Here is a 7864-nt window from a genome sequence, read left to right as displayed (position 1 = left end):
CTGTGTCCTCCGGGCACGCCGGGAGACTTCACGGCCCTGCAGCACCTCCGGTTTCTTTGAGCGAAGCTAAAAAGCTTCAGGCCTATTTTTGGGGGGTATTTTTTTCTTGAGGTGAGCAGCACGGAGTCAGTGAAAGTGTTTTTCTACAATCTGTGGTGGTTTAGGAAAATGCCACTTAAATTACGGCAGTTGGTAAGAGAAGATCAGCAAACTCTTAAACCTTGTGAGGTGATCTAGTGGCACAGTCACTTCCCAGTTCTTCACCGGCTCCAAATATTCAACTCGATGCACAAGTATAAAACACTGTAATTACACCTTTTGTTCTAACCCCCTCCTTGCACAGGCAGTGTTACTACCTGTGGGTGAGCACAGCACGTGAAGACTGTCACTTTCTCTGTGACTCCGGTAGAAAGGGACCATTCATTTTAGAGCGAATCTTTCAGCCATGGGTGTAATTTAATCCAGAGAACCCAGCTTGCTGCTGTGCTTCATGAAGGTCTGTTCTCATCTCTGTGGTGCCTTTCGGTCTGCTTGGCTGCACTGTCGTGTGACTGTGGGTAGTTGGAGTTTTAGTCTTGACCGTTCTGCTGTGATGCTGCATGATCTTACACATGGAGCCTCACCTCCATTTATAGCAACCTAATGACCTAGCCAAGAGCAAAGCCACTAGTTGGAAAACCCTGCTCATCTTCTTCGGCTGTTCAAGAAGCCTTCATGCGTGGATGTGTTGACAGAGAGGGTTTACTGGTGTTTCACAGGGTGCTTGCTGTGGGCAGCTGGCACAGGATTGCCCTCTGGCACTCCAGCAGTTGTGTCACTTGCTCCCGTTGCATGCAGCAGGTACATCATGAATTCACACGTGGACTGGTTAAAAGCACACCTAGCCCCTATGGAAGCTTGTCATTGCTCAGTCAGGCAACGAATTCTCTGGGGAGATACTAGTGTGGAGGTCCAATTTGGCAGCCATGCAGTTTTTTGGAAGTTTGCCATTTTGTTTTGATGCCTTGAAAGTAGCACTTTGATGCCTTTTTCTCTGGATGCAGGGTTCTTACTTTCACCTGTTTCTAGGCTGAGACAGCACTGCCACGTACAGATTGTGAAATACAGTTTCAAAACATGTCATTTTAATTTTTAACGTTGTTGAGGGATTGGTGGTGGTGTGAAAAGGCAGAATAGTTATGCTGGAGATAGGAAGTTTCTGTCCTGGAGCAGTTTTGGAAAGGAGGAGTGTGTTTGTGGTCAGGTGTGTGAAGTACACCTGTGTGTTTGGCTGTCATGCACTGCCAGAAGTTACCCTGAAATTTAACATGTCTTATTTCAAGTCAACACCTTTGGTAAACACTGCAAAGATGATTCCTCTGCTGAACACCTTTGGTAAACACTGCAAAGATGATTCCTCTGCTGTTTTCTTCTTGAAATGATTGGTTAGCCAATTGGAATCAGATAAACTATTGCTACCATGGCCAATTTGTTCACCATCAAGAAAGAGATTAATCTTGTCTAGTTGAGAGGTGTCCCTCCCAGCTAGATGATCAATTAGATGATCTCTAGGGTCGTTTCCAGGCATTCTGTGATCTTTAAAATGCAGCAAAGTCTTCCAGAATAGGTGTTCATAAATGTAACTATTGATCTCTAATCATTGGGGTGTTGGGTCTGTATTGGGTCCTTGTTATTATGTGAAGGGTGAGGCCAAGATTTAGCAAAATAGTTTTCAGGCAAGAAACTTCTTGAAAGTTATCTTTCTGCTAATACAGATTGATGGAGGTGTTCACTTTTGCTAGAAGGTTCATCACCTTCAAAATGAGAATGAAACTCCCATTCTTTTTTGAGTGAAATTAGGTAATGAACATTTTCGTCCGCCAATTGTAGCTACATATTAACTTCTAAAATTTATTATTGTGCTTGTAATCTGTTACCTTTGGAGTTCCACCTGGGTTAAACTGAATTAAAAAAAAAAAAAAAGCCAATTACTCTTAAGGCCACAGAAGAAATGTACCTTAGCTGTGAAGTTTCTGAAGGAGAAATGGAGTACCACAGGTTTGTAGTCTTAGAAACCAAACAAACAGAGTGTCAGGAGCATTCAGCACGTTGGGTGCTGGGTGGCTATTCTTGAGAGGCAAAGGTTGCCCACGTTTGAATCTTGCCAAGTGGAATTTCTCTCTAAATGCCTTTGGCAACATCTGTGTTCCGAAGGAAATCCAGAGCCTGTTTGCAGGGGGAAGGACAGCCTGAAGAAAGCACTCTGCAGTCTGTCATGCCAAGTAAGTCAGTGTTCCCTTACTGGGCTTTTTCATTGAGTGTCAGTATGGAACAAATCCAAAGCAGGAACAAATTAAGTCAAAAATTGTCGTTTCTTTCAGCGTTGGGCTTTAGAGCTCAACCTGCAGATATGTACTTGCAGGGTTAGTCGTTCTTCAAGCATTTCTCTCACTACAGCCATGGAGAGAGGTATTTTTGTGACAGATTTTTATTAGCACCTTGACTGTTCTTGAAAGCATAGTCTCCATTTAGTGTTCAGTTGGCAACTCGACTGATTTTGTACTGAGCTGTCACAGCAAAGTCTTCCAGAGCTGCCACTTAGTTCCCCACGTTCATTCTCCTCTGATTGCTTCAGCACAGGGCCTGAACTCTACATGTTATCAGATGCTGCTGCTGTGACCTTTCTGAATCTTGAGATGAAGCACTGTTGATATCCATACAGCTGCATTTTTGATACTTTTTAGATCACTAAACTTATGAAATTAGATAGAAGTGCACTTTTTTTACTGCTCTGACTGATTCCTGTTAGTTGGCTCAGGGTTGTGGGTAAAACAACTTACCAGGTCAGCTCCTTTCTTAACTGATGTCATGTTTTCCTTCCCTCAGTCTGATATTTTTCCATCATTGTGGCTATATGTATAATATTAAAAATCTGCTCAGTGTTGTGTTCTAAGCAGAGGCATTCATTCTCCTCTCCATCTGCTCTTGCCCCAGAGCTCTGGGAGGTGTTTTACAGTAAGACAGGCAAGATTGTCCCACTGGTGTTGGTCTTTTTGACCCATGTCAGATGGTGGCTCTGTTCTGGCTGGCATTAATATCCTCTGATGCAGCATGGTGCTCAGACCAATGCTCCTGTTGAGAACCTTTGCAAAAAGACTGTCCTAGTTTTGCTGGGATAGAATCATAGATTCAGTTTTCTTTTCAGGAAAGCTACTTTTTTGAGAAGGCTGCAACACTTGATTCAGTGAGAAGGTGGTTGCTAAGTCTGTTTTGACTTGTGGCCAGCCATGGTATCTGGGTCTTCACAGTGCTCAAGGTCTGTAGCAGCTTTGAGTTAGCCACGTACTGAGGCAGGAGGAGTGAAGCCCAGGACAGCTGTTAGTATTAATATTAGGAAGGTTTAATTATTACTTTATTTTATTAAATGTGTTTCCATTCCAGCCCACGGGTCCCCTTTCCTTTTCCTGATTCCCCTTCCCAGGGGAGGGACATTGAGTGATAAAACAAGTTGCTGAATTAAAGCAAGTACTTAAAGGGCAGCTTGGTTGTAGTTCATTTTATTCAGGTGAGGGCTTGGCAATGAATTAGCAGTCTCTTGGTAGGACATCTCTTGCCATTGCCTTGTGCATGCATCTCCCTGAACCATCATCTCTCATCAACAGCCAGCAACACCATCACACACACTGTTGGGAGCACAGTGTTCAAAGGTGTGTTGCACGTGGAAGGTCCTTGGCACTGTCATAAAGCTCCTCCAGGTGCTCTGGGAGGCAGGAGGATGGGCAGAGGGAGGGAAGGAAATGAACTTCTGCTCTCCTTTACTGGTAAAGAGCTCAAGAACTTCAGGACGACCCTAGTGTAGTGAAGTTGGACCTCACTAGATGGGCAGTTTTATTGCTGGAGTATTGTGTGGCAAGTCAGCTTCTGTTTGCTTTAGGTTTTGTAATTAGCTCGGTGGATTAGAAGGGTTTTATTTCCCCCAAGTCATTGTTCTTTCACTGTTAGTGGTTCCTTATTTCTGTCTGATTAACTTCCACAGGAGCAGTGGCTCATAAGGGTGATGTCCTGGGCAATTTGGTGCCCTCGCATGCCACTTTGTGTCCCAGGGAGCTGCTGGTAGGAGGAACAGACCTGCTCTTATCTGTCTTGCTCAGCATTGCTGAGATCTGTAGCAAGATCCCCAATCTTCACTGCTGAGATTAGGTGACCAGTGAGGGCTGTTCAGTTTTTGATTGCCCTCTCTGCAGCTCAGGAGCCAGTGCTGTGGAAGATCTCCTTGCTCTCAACCAGTTTTTTCTGTGCTTGATTATCTTTAAATGCCACCACATTGCATTCACATTTCAGCTTTTCTTCTTTGACATCTGAGGCTGGAAAATGAATCGTATAGAGGGGATGTCCTACTTTAATGTAGGACATGAAATAAAGTAGGGCTAGTTAATGATTTTAATATCCTGTAGTTCTTCTGTGGCATGACAGAATCTAGAGAGAGATTAAACATTTAGGTGATGATAAGAAATTGGTGCAGTCCCCCTGGGATAGGGAGTTATTTTGTGCTTTGGGACCTGATGTACCCATCCATTTTTTTTTCACCCATGTCTGTTCCAAATCAGAAGACAAATCACTCCTTAGCATGATGCTATTTCTGGTGGGGTGGTTGGGTTTGGTTTGGTTGTTTTCTTTTCCTTTCTGTCTGCATTAGCCACAATTTTTCCTTGTTCCTTTTTGATCGAAAGCCTTTAATGAACTGTGATGATTTGAGGAAGTGCTCTCTCTCCATCTGCTGTACACCAGACGTTGAAGTAGAAGGGCTCTTTGTGTTTTAGTTAGTCCTCTGTCACACTGACTGAACATGAAAGGCATACTTGCTGGAGAGTGAGTAGCTCTCATGCCTTAGGATGTATGTGCTTTTTGATTTTTCTTTATTGCTTTTCTTTTCTTTGTGCTCCTGTTCTCTCATGTTACCTCTTCTATGTCTTCTTCATCTTTCGTTCAGCTTGTGTACAGCCCAGTATACCCAGAATGGTGGAATTAATTTCCAGTCCCTTAGTGGTCCTCTCATCAACACATAATGACGTCTCTGGAAGATCAGAGAAAAAGGTTCTTAATTCTGTGCCCTTCTTAAGTTTCTCAATAAAACTGTTATTCTTCCATCTTAACATTTTCTTCTATTACTTTACTAAAGATCTTTGGAGGGCATGGTGTTATAAAAGTGAGAGTCAGTTCTCAAACAAAAAGGTTCAGCCCAAAGGCAGTGTATGGCCTAGAATTACAGGCTTGATATTTATTTCAGGTTTCATAGTTTGTGACTGTTTGTGGAAGCCAAGAGGGAATGCACTGAGCAAAAGCTTCAGGGCACACCTCAGTGCTCGCTGCTCCTGGATGCCTGGGCAGGTGGACATCTCCTAAACATCTTAGACCTGGTGACCTTAGGCCATTGTTCATCTAAGAACTTTCTTTGAGGCAACACTGAAAAAAAAACTTCAAGATTTGTCAAAGAATAGAAGATGGTCCATGGTGTGGCAAGCCCAGTTTTTGCCTGAAATCAAGGGAGGATTTATCTGGCAGTCAATGCCCAGCTGGTGAAAAATTGAGGACCTCCTACCTATGGTCATTCACAGACAGGTGGTGTTTAAGATTGCACCTTGCATCAGTTCTTGTGGTTTATAACCTAACCCTCTTGCTGGTGCTGTGCACTCCACTTCTTACTCCAGCAGTCTCTGGGATCTTCCCTCAGTAGCATTATTATTTTAAACCATGTTGATGTTCTCTTTCTTACTCCTTTTGCAGACCATTTTTTGAATATCTGCAGTGAAACCCATGTGTCATGTCATGGACTCAAACATGGATTAAATGAACACCCCCTTGGATCATTTTTAAATGTAAAGCTTTTCCCTGAGAAGTCTTCCTCTTTCCTGCTCTGCCTGCACAAAGGAAAACAAAGTCTTTCTTAGTTAGGAGATGATTTAAAAGTTCTTGGTTAGCCAAACATGTTATTTAGTTCCACTACTTAAACCAGAATCAATTCCTGCCTCAAGAGCCTGTGTGCTGGGGCCTTCATCTGCTCACTGAGAGCAAAGGTTTGTACCAGGCTTGTACCATGTTGATGTTGGAAACACCACCACAGCTTACTCTAGAAATCTGGCCAGGCACCATTATAATTGCTAAATGTTTTTGTTGCCAGAATAACACAATTCAGCATTACATCTAGAGAGAGAAAGAGTTGGCTTTAGAGTGCTGCAGGCTTTATATACATGATATATTGTTCCAGGTCTTCCAGGTTTCCTTTCTTAAACTATGAGATCCTGGGTATAAGAAGCTGACTTTATTAGAAATAATACATAGAGCTTTACTAATTTCATAAATAAGGCAAATTTGCCCATTAATGACTCTCTCTCTTGTTTGTGTTTTAAACAGTGCAGGTAATAAAGCATAAAGACAGATCCTCTCAAAGGAAAGCATTCTTTCTGTTTGAGAGATGCAGATTTTAAATTGATAGTATGTGGTAAAAATTCATGTTGCCAGTTCTTATTACCTAAGACAAGATGAGACAGGCCACGAGCTGAAATATTTCAAGACCACATTTTTTACAGTAGTAAATAATACATATTTTAAAGTATATCCAGCCTGTGTTTCCTCATAGTTTCTCTTAAACTGCCTTTAATCTATTTGGGTTTGCTTTTTCTGCTGATTTTAAAGTATGAACTGATTACTTTCTAGCTAGGATTTTCATTTTTACTGATGATGAGATGAACTAGCTTTCAAAGTCTGCTTTGCAGAACTCTGAAGGTTTAAGGGCCTGTATGGTAGCTGAGCTTTATTGGTTCCATTTCTGTTCCAAGATGTTTAGCTAGAGCTGCTGGCATAGCCCACATGTTTATGCAACTGCTGTTACTCTGAGCAAACCCTCTCTTTTTTCTCCCCTCCTCTCCCTCTCTGTGGTACATAGAACCCTTGCTTTGACAGGGACACTTTGCTCAGGTACAAACACACCTCGGTGCCCAAGAGCTGGTGCTGAGTTTCACATCAGGTTCAGTAGCCAACTACAACTCAATCCTAGGAGCCATAATAATTAAGAGCTGAGATAGGCAGGCAGCACTGTGAACAGTGTTTGTGTTGGAAACTTCACAGGATCCATGACTGCTGTATGTCTGCCAGATAGCTTTATAAATGCTTACAATTCCTGTTGTCAAAATATTATAATCTAGCACAAGAGTCGTGGCAGATGGACCTTCCCCAGGGCACTGGATGGTGCTGTTTTCTTCAGGCTTAATATGGTGCCCTTAAATCATGACGATTCTGCTGATTACCAGTGACTTTTTTTAGACTAGTAGGTTCATTCATTTATAAAAGAGGAAAAAATCCTTCAGGAGAAGCACTTTGGTAAATGATACATGGAAGAAATACTCATAGTGGCCAGGCTTGGTTGACAGATGGTTTGGGTATGGTGAGCGTGGGCAGAGTGGTGGCACTGGGGTGGCAGCTGTGGCTCACAGGTGGTACCACCATGGGGTTTGTAACTGCTGCTTTGCTAAACCTATCACAGAGTCATGGGCTGGGTTGGGTTGGGTTGGGTTGGAATTAAAGGTCATCCAGTCCAACCCCCTGCAGGGAGCAGGGTCATCTGCAGCTAGAGCAGGGTGCTCAGAGCCCCGGCCAACCTCCCCCGGGATGGTGCCCGGGATGGGGCAGCGACCACCTCTCTGGGCAGCCTGGGACAGGGGCTCACCACCCTCAATATAAAAATTTTCTTCCTTCTCTCTAGCCTAAATCTCCCTCTTTTAGTTTCAAACCATCCCCCTTGTCCTGTCCCAACAGCTCCTGTTCAAAAGTCCCCCCCCAGCTTTCTGGCAGGCCCCTGGCAGTCCTGGCAGCCCCCAGGGGGTCTCCC

Source organism: Merops nubicus, unplaced genomic scaffold, assembly GCF_000691845.1.
Source record: "Merops nubicus isolate BGI_N331 unplaced genomic scaffold, ASM69184v1 scaffold19975, whole genome shotgun sequence".
NCBI lineage: Eukaryota > Metazoa > Chordata > Aves > Coraciiformes > Meropidae > Merops > Merops nubicus.
Note: the sequence above shows the minus strand (reverse complement) of the source record.